The sequence below is a fragment of the Diprion similis genome, chromosome 13 (assembly GCF_021155765.1).
Source record: "Diprion similis isolate iyDipSimi1 chromosome 13, iyDipSimi1.1, whole genome shotgun sequence".
Lineage (NCBI taxonomy): Eukaryota > Metazoa > Arthropoda > Insecta > Hymenoptera > Diprionidae > Diprion > Diprion similis.
Window position 1 is genome coordinate 7,842,684 of NC_060117.1, and position 17,549 is coordinate 7,860,232.

Genomic DNA, 17,549 nt, shown 5'->3' on the forward strand with positions numbered 1-17,549 from the left:
TATTTATTCAATGCGCTGTGAGATTGTTAAAACAAAAAACCCAAACATCGTGGCTGTGTGTTTTCATTACAAAAACCAAATACTAAACTTACCGTAGCGCTTTAAAAAAAAAAAAAAAAGAAACATTGAAATTGACACTATTTTTCTGTGGTTGTAAGTAGACATTGTGTTCAAATAGTTTTGACTTATGGTAGCCTGCATCGTCAACTTTGAAGTGAATGGTAATTTATGGTAATGACTCGTCTGGTCTACACGAGTACCAGTCTCTCTGTAAGTGCCTGCTACGGAACTGCCCAATTGAGCGTGTTCCCCTCAATGTTGCAGACTTCAGCTAACACGTTATTCTTCATCTTCTTCTCAACAACCTGCTGGCCATCTAACGTAAGGTACGTACCAATTTGTAAACAGTTTAACTATAAATGACGTAGGAAATTCATGTACTTATGATGCACCGCTGACAATGAATTGCATGCAAAAAATATAAGGAAATCCTGCAACGTATGAATGTAGAAGAAACTCGACGTTGTGTAATTTATCCGGAAAAAGAATTGCGAAAAAGAAAAATACCTACGGTCTTCGGTAATGTAGAGGAATCATAAAATTGTTTGGTAAAATACCTGCTCAGGGAAACGGAGAATTTACTTGAATAACTCTCTCTTCGTGATCTTTCTCACAGTTGAGCTTTATATATATATATATATATATATGTATATGTATATAGTGAGTTTCTGGAAAAATATTTTACCGAGTTATGCGGTAGAAAAATTTTACATTGAAACATTTTACTGAAGATGAGTTTTATTATTTTCACGGTATTATGTTTTTTAATATTCTGTGTTTCTATCCAAATTATATCAAGAACGTCCTGTTTTAAGGGGTCTATCCAACTGATAAGCAAAAGATTTTTTAATAAGTTTTAATTGTAATTATTGATATAGGCATTGTTAGGCTTAATAAATATACTCTCGATATAAAAAAAAATTTCTTTATTGATTTTAATCACTTTTTATACACGGAAATCGTAGTTGAAAATCAGTCTGAAAAAAGGTAAGTCTGCGGTGTTGATGATTTCCCGGAGATGGTTAAACTGAAACCAAAAAATTAAACGGTTTTTTAGATTTAGCATGTTAATGGCCTTGAAATGAATCCTTAAACATAAGTTGGGTGTACGACTAACAAGATCTTTTACTTCTCTTACTTAGATAATACAGAATCGGTCCATTTCGTTTTCTGTTGGTGTTTTTCCAAACATTTTCGAAATTTCTTTGAGAAAGTTATCGGGAAATTGGGAATTGCTTCGAATAAGGTGAAGTAAAATTTTGAGAAAACCAAATCGCAGAATTCTAATATACATAAAAAATGTCTTTGAAAAATTCTTTTCCCAGTGTAGTTTGAAGGAAAAAACCGCGTGTCAATTGGCAAAACAAATTTCGTCAGGGACGTACGTACGTATATTAAACGTATTACGCGATCCTGAATTGGAAGTCATTCCGTTCAAATCACGGTCATTTTTTAATATGTAATACAAGATATTTCATATCTCGTTGATTGTGGCCACAAAAACTTTTCCCTGAAAATCATACAGTCATTACCGTTGAATATTATACCTTTATGTAAACAATTAATTTTACCGCTTGAAAATCCATCATTAGACAAGTCTCGGAGTGTTTATATACATATAGAAACAAAATACAAATTTCAAAAAAGTGCAGGGAACCAATTAATTTTACAAATCGATGACGCAATGTTGATCTGAATCCATTCTGGAATTCATAGAATAAATTTCTGTTCATCTATGTGTCTATAAATTTTTTTTTTACTTGAGCCGAAATTCATTTCGAGATTTTCATTCGGAACCGGGAGGTTTACAGAAATGTCCATTTTTTCCCTCAGCACTGATACAAATTCGATGTTTCAGATACTGACAGAATAATTTATTTTCCGAAAGCTATTCTTGTTTGTGAATTTTTCGAAAATTGTTTAGTAAAAGAATGTTACATATATTGAAAAATTTTTTAGAAAAGGTACGTCTAAGTTTTTCGAACATTTTTTATGTAAATTCTGAAATGATTTATTACTGGTATAGATAATAACGCCGAAAGAACGTCTGCTGGAATTGCAAAGTGGGTGCAAGAGGAGAATCTGGTCAGACGATCGCCTCAAAAATATTACGGGCTTCTATGGTAGAACATCGAACAAAAAATGACTATTTCGCTATTTTGGAATAAATTCGTACGATCAATTGAATTAGGAAAATATGATTGTGTTTCGGTTCATTACAGTCTGACGAAATTCAGAGAACCTAACCTAAACTAACTTAATATCTGAAAATAGAAATGGTCACAATATCGAATTTCCAAAGACGCCAAAGTTTCTCTTGTAGAATTTAAAAATATAGAACAAATGTAGAACGAATAAGAATATCGCAAGCCAAAACAAAATCGTCAGAATTTTTACGATTTTGTAATTTACTTTTCCATATTATACGCTTTTGTGCTTGGAGTTTAAACATTATAAAAATCTTTATACCAGATTTTAGTGTTTTTGGAAGCTCCATCTCAGTCGGCCTTCTGTTTTTGAATCTTTTCAAATTTTTACTGCTACTCAAGTCAAACTTCAAAAAGCTGAAGTCTCGTAAAGTAGAAATGTATTATAAAAATGCCAAAGCATAGATCGCCAAAACCTACCGAATAGTGAGAATTCCAAACGATTCTACACTTTGCTTTTCCATATCTTACCTCTTTACTCGATCTTGACTTTTCCATATTTAATATTACAGTTATCTGTAAATCAAATAATCTCATTATACAAAATAGATTCTCGTCTTCGCGAAAATTTTATACTCTTACCCGTCTATTCTCTAATTCTTTTTTTTACATTTTCACCCCCACTCGATACATCAACGTTACTAACAGCTTCGATGTGGTAAAAAACTGCAAAACCACACTGAGAAAATAAAAGAGCAGATTTTACTGAAAACTGACGGGAAAATAGGAAATTATACTTTGTAAAATGCAATCAGTGAAAACCACTCTGTGCAGAGTAAAATCTGCTTTGCTTATAGTGGAAAATATAGTTGTCACGGTTTTTTTTTTTTTTTTTTTTTTTTTAATCAAAAACCCTGATCCTATGTCTCTCTTTTTCTGCAGTTTTCAGTGAAACCTGTTCTTTTTCGTCTCTCCTTGCAGACTACCGTAAAATACAGAATTTCACCGTAGAACCAGCAGGGCTTCCAGTATGCTATTATTGACACTAATTTGCTACTATTTCTGACATTTGCAACTATTTGCCTCTATTTCAATGAAAACCCACTAATTGTCTATTTTCCTGCTTCATGAGATTCTTTTTTCTTTTGTTTTTTTTTTCATACTGTTTCTGGCATCCATGGCCTTTCCACAGAAATGCCAGGATAACTGTTCTACATGCGTAAAATTATGACAAATTACGTGACCCTCGCATGGTAATAACTTCAACTTGTCGATAAATCGAAAGGTCGTTTACTACATATGTTCTTTATTAATATTTAGTTGAAAATAAAGAATAGAAAATTTAAAAATGAAGTTTTTTCGAGCTTTAGTTCCTTCCTTCGTTCGAAGTCACATCAATAAACTACTTTTTATCGGATCAAAAAACATTATTCATGAAAAAGTGCGCTTTATTGAACTTGAGATTCCAATAATGCAACTTTTTTCAAAGACCTCAATCACCGGAAGCCCTGATTACCAGTGAAAACCACTGTGCGTAGTGTAAAATCTACCTTACTTATGGTAAAAAATGTAGTTGTCACGGGAATTTTCTTTCTTTTTTGCCTTTTATCAAAAACCCTCATCCCGTGTCCCTCTTTTCCTACAGTTTTCAGTAAAATCTGCTCTCTCTCTCTCTCTCTCTCTCTCTCTCTCTCTCTCACACACATCTCTCCATGCAGAGACTTCTTCCTGCTCAGTAGCGTCAGACGTCTTTCGACGCATCCTACCTGCTACCAGTTTAGTCCAACGCTCAATGCTCATGGACTATTCGAATAACTGGGAACCGGAAACGGGCGCCCAGTCACCATACCATCGTACCATCATAGCAGTGAACGCGGAGTTTGTTCGGCGAGTGCAGACGACGCGGGCTTGTTTGGCAGGGTAACACAGTCCGCGAAGTGGGAGACGACGCGAGGAGAGGAGTACGTGGATGCAGAACAGGGCGGCGGTGGCGGTGGCGGTGGCGGTGGCGGTAGTAGCTGGCTATTGATTTCAAGGGCTTCCTTGGCCCCCGCCTTCCCGTGTAGAGCCCGTCGTCGGGTTCAGGTCACCCTGAAGGGCTCGCGGTGCCCCCGTCACAAGCTTTGTCTTCCTGATTCGGTGAAAATTTGTTTCTGAAAATTTTGTCGATATCTAGTCTTATTTTTTCAATTCTTTAGTTTGAAGATAAAAAAAATCATCAATCGTGGGCTGAATGTCGTTTTTTAATGAACACAAATTTGATCGTTTTTCAATTTTTTGCTTAAAGCGAAATAGAATTATTTATTTTGGAGAAATTTAAGCAATAAATTGTCGAGTTTGTGGGGAGAAAATTTCGTCGATATCTCTAGTCTTATTTTTTCAATTCTTTACTTTGAAGATGAAAAAAAATTGAATTTCTTAAATCAACTACTCTCCTTTTTTGTTTGGACAAAATATTCATTTTTAATGAACAAAAATTTGATCATTTTTCAGTTTGTTGCTTGAAGCGAAATAGAATTTCTCGAATCAATTATTATTCTTATATTTATTTTTTTATTTTTAGACAAAACATCGATTTTTAATAAACGGAAATTTTATCCATATCTAGTATGATTCTTACAATTTTTTGCTTAGAACAAAATAGAATTGCTCAAATCAATTATTAGTCTTCTTTTTATTTATTTATTTTTTTTATCTTCATAGAACACCGAATTGTAATGAACAATTTTGAAACGACGAGATTCACCGAATCTTAAGAGACTCCGATTGCAGCTATTGTTCATAAATTTTGGAAGTATTTTTTTTTTCTTCGTTAGGAATACCGAGATTTTTACTGACCCATATTTTTGATCCTCAACTAAATTTATAATGTAACCGGAATTTCGCTGGAAAAGAATGATATTTTAACTGTTCAGATAAGGTTTTCTGAAGTCTTCTCGATGTCAAGTCTCATTTTTTCAGCGCCATGTTTGAAAAAATGGGATTTCTTAAACGAGCTAAAGAATTTTGCATATATTGCATATATATATATTATTTTTTCTTTGCCAAAATATAAATTTGTCCTGAACGACTTTGAAAAGTCCTGATTTCTCGAATTCTAGAGTTTATGATTGTAGTATTTTCCCATAAGTTTCATAGATCCATTTTCGATTAGGATTTTTATCTGTTGTCATCGATCATCATTTTCTGTTCTTAATTTCATCGCTTCAAATCACGTATTTGACGATAGTGCAGTGCCATTTTTTGTGACTGAAAATCAGTGGCTATTCACTATTAACATAAAATTTTTACTTACTCTTCGACTTATTCAGGAAGTCAGAAGACTGAATAAGCTTGAGAAGAATTTTATTTCAGCATGGCTTACAGAATAAATCTGCACGCACGTAATCAAGTCTGCAATGCTGGATCGCTTATAATAGAACCACTAGAAAAATCAGTGGCACATACTTGAAATTGCAAATTTCTGCAGTGACTTTTCATTGGTACTAGCAAGTTTTTTTTTTCAATAATAATAAATATTGCTTCATATTCAGATAGTAGAGATTTCGTTTCTATACTAATTTCAAGGCGCGCATTAACCTCCAGCAACTAAGTTTCTGTTGAAGATAGTTTAATCGATTTTTTTCAAAGAGAAATTAAATTGTTTGCAAAATACGGTCCACCTTATATATTAATTATACATAGTTCAAAAAATTGAAATAAGTTCTGTATCCGTAGTTAGAACATCGATTCTTTTTGGCCACGATCAGATGCAAGTTTTTTTTTTTTTTTTTTAATTTTATTTATTTTGTAACCTATTGCGATAACTCGATCAATAAACTGACGATCAGGCCTCATTTGAGTGGAAAAAATGTTGTGAATTAAATAAACAGATTGAACGTTTCGATAACCCAAAAAAGTACCTTCGACGACTAGAATCCCACTTAGTAGTTACGCATGTACCATATTTTTTCGGAATTTCAACGATACCAAAACCCTTATGGCGAGGATAGCGATTCAACCAGTTCACTTTAAAATGAAAATATTTACTCAAAATACCTTTATTTGAGTAAAGAAACACTTTTTGGATGATTTTCAGATGTTTTACAAACATTTGAAGAATTAAGTTTGTTTTTCATGACAATTTTCGTTTTTCTCGCACTGTCAGAATGATTAAAAAAAAAATGAATAGCGGCAGTCGATTTGTCAGAAAATTTCACCCTTATTTGACATGCTTGAGTCGATTATTTAAAATTCAGTATATTTCGAGAAAATGGTAAAAAAAAAAAGCAAAAAAAAAAAAAGTGAACGGGTTGAGTAGAATTTTCCACTAACCGTAACAATTGAAATTTATCCCAGTGAGGGTGCAAGCCAAATCCCGTTCGATATGGGGATGTATGCGGCGAGGGTTAAAAGTTGGTGCGATACCGTTGGGTTGGGTGGGCCGGGGGCGAGTTGGCCTTTGGGGTTGGGGCGCGGCGGAACCCCCGTCATCCCCTAGGTACGGCACTGCGCGAATTGGGCCGAGCGCCGCCGGATCAAGGGACGACCGTGGCTAGCGATACGTCGAGCTGGATGCCCGCGTTGGGGCGTCTCCTTCTGCCGTCACCGGCGTCGATCTGTCGACGAGAGACTGCACGCACCCTACGTCTGCAGGAATAAAGCCAGTTTTTATTTATTTACAAGCTATTGTTCGTTCATGTTACCAATTGCAACGAGGGTGAATCGGAGTTGCGAAAGGGGTGGACTCCGAGGTGGTCCTTGTACCAGTGAAAAGTAAACCCAACCAGTTATGACCAGTTAGGACAGTGATAAGTGACCGAGGAATCGTCGTCCTCGTCGCGGGCGGAAGAGGACACACGGTTATTTTCGTGCGGAAATCATGGTGCCACCGGAAATCGAGCCACCCTCTTCGGGTCGCAGCCCGGGATCGTCGAATCGGGTGAGTGCAGCATGCATCGAGTTGTTGAGTAATTTCTGTGAACCGGACAAAAACGGATCTTCGACATCATGGATCCGTTCTCCAGGAGTCGGATTCCCGGCTTTTTCGTCAACTTGGAATTCAATTGAGGTGTAACACTACCAGCCGGGGAAATCGTAACGTCGCGGGGTGCAGAGTGCAAAGGCCCGCATCGATCGAGGGTTGATATCGCGTGGAATGTTGGTGTGGCGATGGGAAGAATTATTGGCATGCTTTGAAATCTCCCTCGTTGCCAGGTGAACGTCACTCGCTTGACCCGGCCAGACATCCTCATCTTTTCACTCTGGAAATCTGCACAGCACAGCCAAAGTGCTGCCAGATTCTTCTCTGGCCTTCTTCACTTCTTCTCCTCCAGTTCGCGAATAGCTGCGCGATGCAATTTGATCGCACTGAAATTCGTAACCGCACACACACGCCTATCAAATGTAGGGCATGCAGTATCGAGTCCCGGACCATCACGGCTCCTCTGCTCAGGAACTCTCACGAGGAACGTTGGTACCCGAGAAGCACCTCACGGATTTTCTTCATCTTGTGATATGTTGTAGTCCTGCATGGAGTAAACGTCAGATACGTAGTTTTATGTGCCAACTCGGGAGTTTATGGGGTCAAATTCAACCGTAAAGTTTACCCTCCAAAAATAATGGATGTAATTCCTAAGGGAATAAACACTGCGCATATTATAGTCCTTTAATAGTGAATAACGTTCAGTCGGTTTTGATGAAAAAAAAATTTTTACTTCAATACCGAGAATTTCTGGAAAAATCGATTATTCGGGGTAAACTTCAGGGGTGGTTCTTACCCCTTGAACGCACGAACTGGCACGTAAAAAAATATGAGTCTCGTGTTTTTCGTGTACCGCAGCATATCATAGAATAATAAAAATCGCTGAGGTACAACTCGAGTACTTTCCTTGTGTCAGTCGGTTCGATTTCCCATCAAGAGCTTTCGACACTGACGCAAAATCGAAAACAAGATCGGCTTCAATGTTCATCAAGTGCACTTGAAGTTTCCTTCGATGTTCGTTTGACCGAATTCGGTGCAGGGTGCGGCTTCAAGTCCGCGGATACACGAGGAACGAAGGAAAGCTCGAAAAGCTCGATCCTGATGGCTTGCGGAGGTGGAACGGCGGGTTCCTTCGCACCTTTCGTTCAGGTGGATGGCGAGGTTGCGTGCCACCGGCTTATTGATCAAGGCCAAACGTCTCGAGATTTTGCCGCTATACCAGTACATAATACCGATAGGTGTTACCGTCAATAACTAGCCTCCTATTTTCTCGAGTATTTCGATCATGCCCAATGATAACAGCGCGTCGTGCCCTGGTGGAAAAGGTTTATTTCGTAGCCTTAAACCGACCTGCGGTATCTTGCAGTTTATCGCGCCTTTATTATAACTCAGTTTTCGAATATTTGGGAGATTCGTTGGGATTGTTCAGAAGCAAATTATTCAAGCACATTCTCGAAACACTGCATTCATGCATAGAGGGAAAAGGAATTCTTGAACCAACAAAATAGATTTTGTTCGAGTCCATTCACTTCAATCTAGTATCTCTTATTTGTTCTAAATATAGTAACGTCGATTCAACAATTTCGATTCGGTTGGTTTGTCGAAATGATTTAGTCAAGCGAATTCATTGATTCAACAAAAGCCTTTCTTGTCGCGATCGAGTCAAGTATTGATTCTAGTGAAACTTTTCATGTGTTACCGAAGTTGCGTTAACTAAATATCATTCCATTTGAACTTTGTGTTTTGTTACTACAAGTCAGATGTTTGTTGACAGAAATAATTAGGCACTTGAAATAAAAAAAGCACGTAAATCTAGCCACTAAAAAATTTACATCCATTTACACTGGTTGAATCAGTTGCACTAATTTGTTTACAAGGTAAAAAAAAAAACACTACATGCTTTGGAACAAGCAAATTAGTAGTACTATAAGCGGCCACTAGGCGGTGAACTCTCTCGCTATACGGAAGTAGATTCTGAGATAGTTATAAGACTGGGATAGGAAGTCAGATAGTTAGAAGTTAAGATAAGTTTGTCGTCAGACTTATTCCAAACGAAGGAAGCATTATACTAAGTTTCATTGCAAATAAACAAAATTTAGGTACAACTAAAAATCATTCTTCGCTAGCGTGAGTTAATGTTTTTATTTCGAAATCGTGTTTCGATCTAATTCGAGGCAGTTGAAGTTGCCCAAAATAATTATCGCGCGGTCTTTTCAAAGGAGAGTAATTGAGGGAAAAAAAAATTGGAAAACAACTTTCAGGAAAATTATAGCTAAAGACTTTCAGTATCAAGTAGACAAATATCTTTTGATTGATTTGATCAACCTGTTACATTAAAATTCAACTATTTTGAAGTCATTATTAGTCAGTAAATATTAGAACATGATTTTTAGAATATTCAAACATTCTATAGTAGAAACCATGAGAATGTTTACTTTTAGCGTGAAAATTAATTGTATTATATCTAAATTTTGTACGTAAATTCATCATTTTTCTTCGTATGTAATGCATATTACTATCGACTGATGTCGATTTTGAATCGGATCTCGTCGAATCTGTTGCATAAAACTTAGGCAAGATAATCACCAAATTATTGTATTTGTGTTCAGTGATATTATCATTAGAAGATTCTAATAGATAGATATCGGGATTCCTAAAGTTTTATCCCGAATTCATTTTTAATTCCGAAATTCCGATTACGTAGCACTATTACGAAATTTGTCCAAATTGTAAGTGTTCATAATTATTGTTATATATAATTTTTTTTAAAGATATTCTGCATTCGATTTACGAATGATTCGAGTAAAATTTCATTCCGTTTTCGTTCAACTTTATCCATTTTCTAAAAAAATCAATTTCTTAGACGATTTTCGATCATATTTGCAATTCACTGTCCAAGTACTTGTTCGGTGTTGTGTTTACCATCAAATTTGAATTTAACTGAATGAAAACTTATTTTGCTTCACACGTCATATGTGGTACACTGAATAAGAAATTACTGGAATGGAGTTGACTTCCTTATTTGGTTTGGCTATAATCTCATTATACATTCTAACAATGATTAGTTTCATCTTAAGACATTATTTTAAACAGTGATTTTTGGAAATACTGAATCATTTTTTTTTTACCAAAAAATAACTGGATAAGAAATTACTAATTGTATCTAAACCTATTTTTTTCATTGTAATTTTCTTCTTTTTAACCAAACCACGGGATATAATACGAAATTCTGTAGAAACCGAAATACATGCAAAGACATGTAGGCTCTGTATAAATCAAAGAAATTAATTATATATTATAAATTATTTTGATCTAACCTGAAGTGATAAAAGATTGGAAATACCACAATATTTCTCAAGTTCTTAAGAATTGGATACGTTCAATTAAAATTTAGGTTTGAAAACTTTGTCAGAAAGGATGTTGTTGTTATCCAGCCTCTGAAAAATAAAATGAGGTAAAAATTGCGATTCACCTGTTTATATATATTAGGTTGGTCCTTAAAAATGTCATTTTCGAATTCCGGAATCTCACCCTTCAAATCGGCTCCAAATAATTCAAAAACAGTTCCTTAATTTTTCAACTTCAACCCGTGCCGCCAGAGGATTGATTTTGACATTTCTCTTTTCAAGGGAACAGTAAATATGCCCAACGGATTCCGGTGAAATTTGATGTGGAAGGAGTGTTCCTTGAATGTCTGACAACGAATCTGAACTCAAAATTTCGACATTCAAAATGGCGGATCCAATATGGCATTACTAATTGACTTTTGGAATTGGACCCGTCATTTTGAATTTCGAAACTTCGAGTTCTGATTTGTAATCAATGACCCATGGAACCCAGGAACTGTGTATAAAGACAGGTTATAGGTGCAGGTAGTTAGTTTCTAGGCGCGCAATGTGTAATTGTGCATCTCAATGCGAGCTACTGCCAGTAAAACGTTAACGCTACACGAATGTGCGTTTGTACCGTGATGTGAGTATACATTGTATGTCTAGAACTCCTTTCTTCGGGGTTAAAGCCTTCAAGTGAGATGTGTACCAACTGTCTAAAAAAATCCCTATATTGTTAGGGAATTATTTTTTTGGCGAACGCTACCCTGCTCGGTAATGCCATCATGTATAGTTGCGATGTGAGTTATTTAAAGTCCCGCTCATTTCCCCCCACGCAGATTCAACGTGACAACAAATAATCACCACCGATCTAGGGTATTTTGGCGCCGTTGGTACACATCTTACTTAAGTCCAGTCCAGCGCGAGAGAGAAATTTTTTTGAAGAAAGAAGCTGCACTCCCAGGGACACCATGCATACTCACACTACGGTTTGTACAAGTCGAGATGCGCATACTCATTCGGGTATAAATGGCATTCACACACCGTGCGCCACTAAATACGCCGTACGTGAGAAAGCATGCTATTCGGTTAATCACGCGAGCTTTGCTTTATCTTTTTGGGTGTTCAAGCCTAGCCACAGCGAGTATTCAAATGTCCGCTTTTTGCCCAGCCACTGTACACTATAAGCATCGGGCACTACAAGCTCAGGAATAATTAGTTTTTTACGAGAAGTTCTTTTGGCGAACGAGCCTCAGCTCGTTTGCCGATGGGCTTGTACAGCTATTATTCCCACCGGTCATTTTGCGGTACTTTCTGGTAATGGTTACTATACAGTCTATTTTCATTTTTCACTCTAACCTAAAAATTCAATTCTGGATACAAAATGGTAACGAGTCTTGGAAATGTAACCAGGAAATCTAGTAAGTTTTACTATCACTTTTGATTACGGTCAGTGAATTATATACGACATATATTTATACATATTTTTATTTTGTAATTTTTGCGATAATTTGTTGTTTGAGTAAGGATAAATTGTTGCTATGGCTTTATTTAACTGAAAAACTGTAGGAAACTAAACAAACAGATTTAACGTTGTGTGATAACCAGAAAAATATATTATTCACAACTGGATGGTATTGATAATCGAACTAAATAGTTACTCGTACCATATTTTCTTTTAACACAAACAATTATCTTTTTCTGTAATAAAAATAAAGTCTAAACCGTCATTGTAACGATACCTGCTAATTTTTGTCGAATTTTCTATTAACATAAAATAAATGAAGTTCTTCTAAGCGTGAAGCTTCCCCTGCTGCAGCTGCATCACGGTTTTCAAGAACTGTATACAAGCGTAAACGAATTATCAAAGAGTTCACCCCGAGGTCCCCGAGTGGATTGAACCCCGAAGACCTCGAGTATCGGCACAACGATGATAACAATAACGCCACCGGCCTCCGATGGTAATACGCTTAAGACCCGGCCAAGAGGATCGATTATTTCGAACGCTAGCCGATAAGTGCCGTTCGTGAAGGAGGACACGGAAAAAGCACTCAATGAGCTCATAAGCATTACCTAAACATCTTTCTACTTTATCAGGCTCGAGTGTGATGAGAGTTCATAGACTTTATCACAATGGGGGGTGCAAGAGCAAATTCAATACACCGCTTATGGAGACGTGCAAAATTGCGCGATAAATCATCCGGCAATAAAAGCATCCGTTAATATCAGGCTGCCGAAATGTTGGGTATAATATGCTAATGCGGAAGGGCAACTGAGTTTAAAGAACCTAAAAGCATGATAAAAATCTTCCCCCTAACGCTATGCAGCCCTCCCTGCTTATCGGACTCAAAAATTGTCTGTAAAACGGTATTTAAAAATGCAATATTTTCTCAAATCGAAGTGTTGTTTCTTTATTTTATACATATTTTTATATTTATAATAATAAAAGCTCGTAGAACATCGCAAGCAATGTTTAAATATCGGATGGAATAGATATGCAATATATTTACATTGATAGGTCTAGTCTCGTGATTCATCGCAGACGACATCATGGAGTAGTAAACGTGCTGTACCAGCTGGTTCATATTTAATTATAAAACTGGATTTCCGTTGCATATTTTACTGTACACTGACTCAATATCACAAAATGAAAGTTCACCAGCTTGCGGGACATTTTCTGTGCCGTGATATTCGCAAGATTTATCTAAAACAATCAGCTGATTACTCGGCGCCATATTGCTCGGCTAACCACGCCCACGGCATGGATCCGAGTACATTTCGTGTACATACATACATACATATAATAACCGAAATCCTTTTTCCGCTGGACTTACGTCTGGCCGATGAACAGGACCAATTCTCCTGCAGGACCGCGACGTAGGTTTAGGATATATTATGGGTATGGTTTTGGTACACGCATGGCGTTCCGGAAAAAGAGCATCGTACCTTTTCGCAATTAGAGGGGCCCTAGTCCCAACCCTCGCTGAATGTATGTGGATAACTCGAGCAGGAACTGGAAAAGTGGGTTTCTAAGTGCCCACTATCGCATATTATAACCGCGGCGCATTCCCCGCTTCAGCGCACTCCTTTATCTACCGAGCACGGCACACAACTTGGAAACCACGCACAGCTCCAAGGAGGTTCGTCGGGTTTGCTGCTTGGTCGGCAAACGTGACCTAAATTACGTATGTACCCGCAGAGGATTTTAATCCACAGAGGCTGCTGCATGAGCTGTTTAATGGCAAAAGGGGCAAATGCTGCGGGGTTCGTGTGGTGCGCGACTCATAAAAAAAAATTTGAATCGAAATTTTATCTGTGATATTCTGGACATTAAAAAAAATATTTTCTCCGCAATCTCCAGAAGTTTTTCTAACAATTTTTCTATTTGAAGAAAAATTCTCAGGTATAAAGCAGCTACGGAAATTCTAAGAGACAAATATCATGCATTAATCTTCTTTGAAACATGCTTGGATTTGCTTTGCTCATTTCAGAAATCAAATAATTGAATTTGGGCCTATTTTTTATTGGTAAAAATTGTTTTACTTCATTTCAATTTATCTGTGTTCGAGTTTATTATGCTCCACGATGTGACGTCATACGAGGTGATTTGTAACGTGTTCGTATAAAGAAATTGTCTAAGCAATTCTGACTGTAATGAGGATAAAGTGCGGGAATATCACTTCCGTGCCTGTGATTTCTCCACGTTTCGACTTAGTTTTATTCTTTGTACAACAGTCAGCAGGAAAACTGTGTCAATTCTTTACCACGTTTTTCCCGATGAGTGATTAGCGTTTCCACGACCGTTTGCATAGACTATAAACAATAAGAATTGCTCGTTTATTGGCGATCTGAGCATGAACGTTAGTAGCTCTAAGTCATTTGATTCTCGATCGGTTACATATTTCGTGTATAAGTTATTCTTGGATACATGACAAAAAATCAAGAATAACATTTCATGTCGTTTGATAGAGAAAAAAAAACACTCGGAAATCAAAAATAATACCGGAAAATAATGTTGGAAGTTGGAAATTTTTTTGTTTTATTTTCAAACAGTTGAACAATTTTTCAAATATTCATTTAATATCGACAGAATTAGGAGAATAAAGCCTGCAAAATTTGACTAATTTCTCACTGAAGATATTCCTCTAAATTCCATTGAAAAACTGAAACTACATATAGGATCAGGAATTTCCGTACTGATTTCGTAGTAACAAATGAACAATAATTTATCACTACCACATGCGTGATTCACGGTATAATTTCTCGGCTTTCAACGTAAGAATATCAGAAGTATTGAAATTTGAGATTGAAGTTCGGAATTAATCCTTCATTTCTATACAAATGTTAGAATAAGATTTTTGAATTTTGTGTTGTATGTGTTGTTTTATATTAGTTTCGATACATTGAATTGATATTAAAATACTATGAAATTCTATATTGCTAGAAAAAATTTTAACAATAGCAAAAAACTGAATTTCTCCGAAAATCAAAGTTTCGATTACGAGGAGCTTCCAAACCTGTGACACCCACAAATACTCTACACGATTCCCTGAGCTCATGAATTATTCAATACGCATTAAACCGGCATCGGCGGATTAAAATTTCCGCTTATAGAGCATTGAAGTTGGAAAAAAAGACCAGTCATCCAGACAACTGCAATCCTTCAATTACTCCTATGAATTTAGATAATTCTCTTACCCATAGATACGCGGCTTGAATCTCTAGTATGAAACACAATGCGATTCCTCGATCTCATTAAGACCATATAGTACTCCTACCTTTACCGACCGAGCTAACTGACCCTTTTCAACCCTTTCCGTCCGTTTGTTTATTTAATATAGAAAGAAAAAGGGTCAGTTTGCTCGGTCGGTAAAGGTAGGAGTAATACATGACCTTAATACTCGTATATTTTTACTTCAGCATGCTATAGAACAATTTGATTGTGAGCAGTTCTCTAAACGACCTTGTGCAGTAGCGATATATACAGTAATACTTATATCGCATGTATAACTCGTTTATAAACACCATTTACAGGTTACGTAATGCATACATGATATTACACAATCCTTGTATGTCTATAATTATTAAGGTATGTATTGTGTTACATACTTCATCAATACGACGTATGTTAATGCGTAATGCACGTGTCAAATTTTTGCCTTTATTCAAATTTTTGTTATCACTGTCCTTTTTCCGTATTTCCATCGGAATTCAAAGAGTACAGAAGATTCTAAGAAAAAACAAATTTCAGTGTTGGTATGAATAAAACGATTTTCGAATTTCTGTGAGGTATTTGGAATAAAAATTTATACAAATTTTGAAATAGATTAACACTAATTTTTGCACTGCAAGGATAAAATTTTTTGCTTATCTAGACAGTTTTACAACCTCGCTAGAAATCTTTGTAAATTTTTTAAAAATTGAAAAAGTATGCCAACTTCGTAAGAAATTTGAAGAAAGTTCGGAATTTTTTTTGGTACGGTTTTCGGAAAAATTTCCCATCACAGGATCCTTAGATTGTGGGATCCTAATGTCAGAAACAGAATGAATTTGAATTTAAATTTGAATTGAAACTAATTTGATTAATAATCTCAACTAGAGTCCATTATTAGTTATCTTGTTATCCTTAATGAATCATGAGTAGTGAAAACGAAGATCGATTTTCACTTCGATTTTCGATGTATTTATATCATACTATAAATGATGTTATTTTTTTTCGATGTTTTGATCAAAACTTAGCCTCTCAATTTCGCCACTTCGTGCTCGTGGACAGCTTATACAAACTTTCAAATTTTGAAGACTTTATTATTGAAGTTCTCGATCACTCCTGATCCATAGAAATTTCGGGTACACAGATTTTGGGCAATTCAATCTCGGGACATCGTCAAAATAAGTTGGTTCACAATATACGGTTGGACTCAAGTACATCTTAGTTGGTCCTTTCATACACGTTCATCTAATTATCATATAAGCAAAGAAGACGTCCATGTGAAAAATATACTCGTCCTCTACCGTGTCATTTATCAGACATTTTTGTGTCTTTCGTATCGCGCGTGTTTTGTAATTGGAAATCCATTTACAGGTAGAGACACGTAGCCATTTCAATCGCGCATATGACAATAGGATATAACGATCAGTGTCTAGTGGTAAAATAACGCTCCTGCACGCAGGATCATGAGAAAAGATCGTTTTGAATTTCAATACCCATGATCATATTTTTGTTCGTAAATCGATGATGTATAATGAGCTGCAAATTGTTTTGACGGGTAGTTGATGTAAAGGTTATGTAACTGAGTGAAATGTGATTTGCGAAAACATTTCAAAGCCATTATTTTGGAGTCGTTGGAAAGAACTTGAAATATTTGCGCAGATCATGTAAATTGGAAGCTAATAATATCTGAAGTTGCATTATTTTCTAATCAACTCTTCATTCCATTATAAAAATATGATGATGATTGAATCGTGATAGGCTGACGATAAAAATGATTTAGCGGAAAATGGGTACTTGATGACGATGTAAAATTTGACTTTAATAAGTTGTACGGAATTTGTTGATGGAAAAATGGATTGTAGATTAAAAAAATTGTTCAACGGATTCTACAATGTGAATTCAGCTGTTTGAAGTTTTTAATTGTACTTAATAGTATTTGAAGTTTAAGGATTTTCCAATTTTTTATTGTTATAAATATTTTTCCGATTAAATTACTTTCATCATCTGCATTCCTGGAGCCTTTGATCCGCCATACTCATCATTTCACAGCTTTCTGAGTTGTCACTAAAATAAATATAATATGTATTTGTCATTGTAGTTTGGACGACGTTCATTCTTTCCGTTTAATGCTACAAAATTCCAGACTAAATTTTTTTAAATTTGAGTGCAATCGGGCCGTCAAAAGCTGCTCCTTAACTTGATTTGTTTGATCTGTTTATTTCGTGATTTGAATGAGCTTCCCAGTTGCAAGGATTTTATAACAAATCCACGCGTAGAATGTTTGAAGAACGCTGGAAGAAAAACAACTCTTGCAGTGATTACTTTTTTTCAACCAATCT

At 36.0% G+C, this 17,549-nt stretch overlaps 1 protein-coding gene across 2 annotated transcripts in view; it reads left to right on the forward strand.

Annotated features, from left to right (window-relative positions):
- The first annotated feature begins 234 nt into the window (after positions 1-234).
- LOC124414131 (glucose transporter type 1) overlaps positions 235-17,549 on the forward strand; it is a 72,092-nt gene continuing 54,777 nt past the window's right edge. The window contains exon 1 of one of the 2 annotated variants that reach the window (XM_046895061.1): positions 235-381. The gene's annotated coding sequence lies outside the window, so the exon portion shown is untranslated. Of the gene's footprint in view, positions 382-6,769; positions 7,129-17,549 lie in introns of those variants that run through there. The other variant, XM_046895060.1, reaches the window with a different exon arrangement.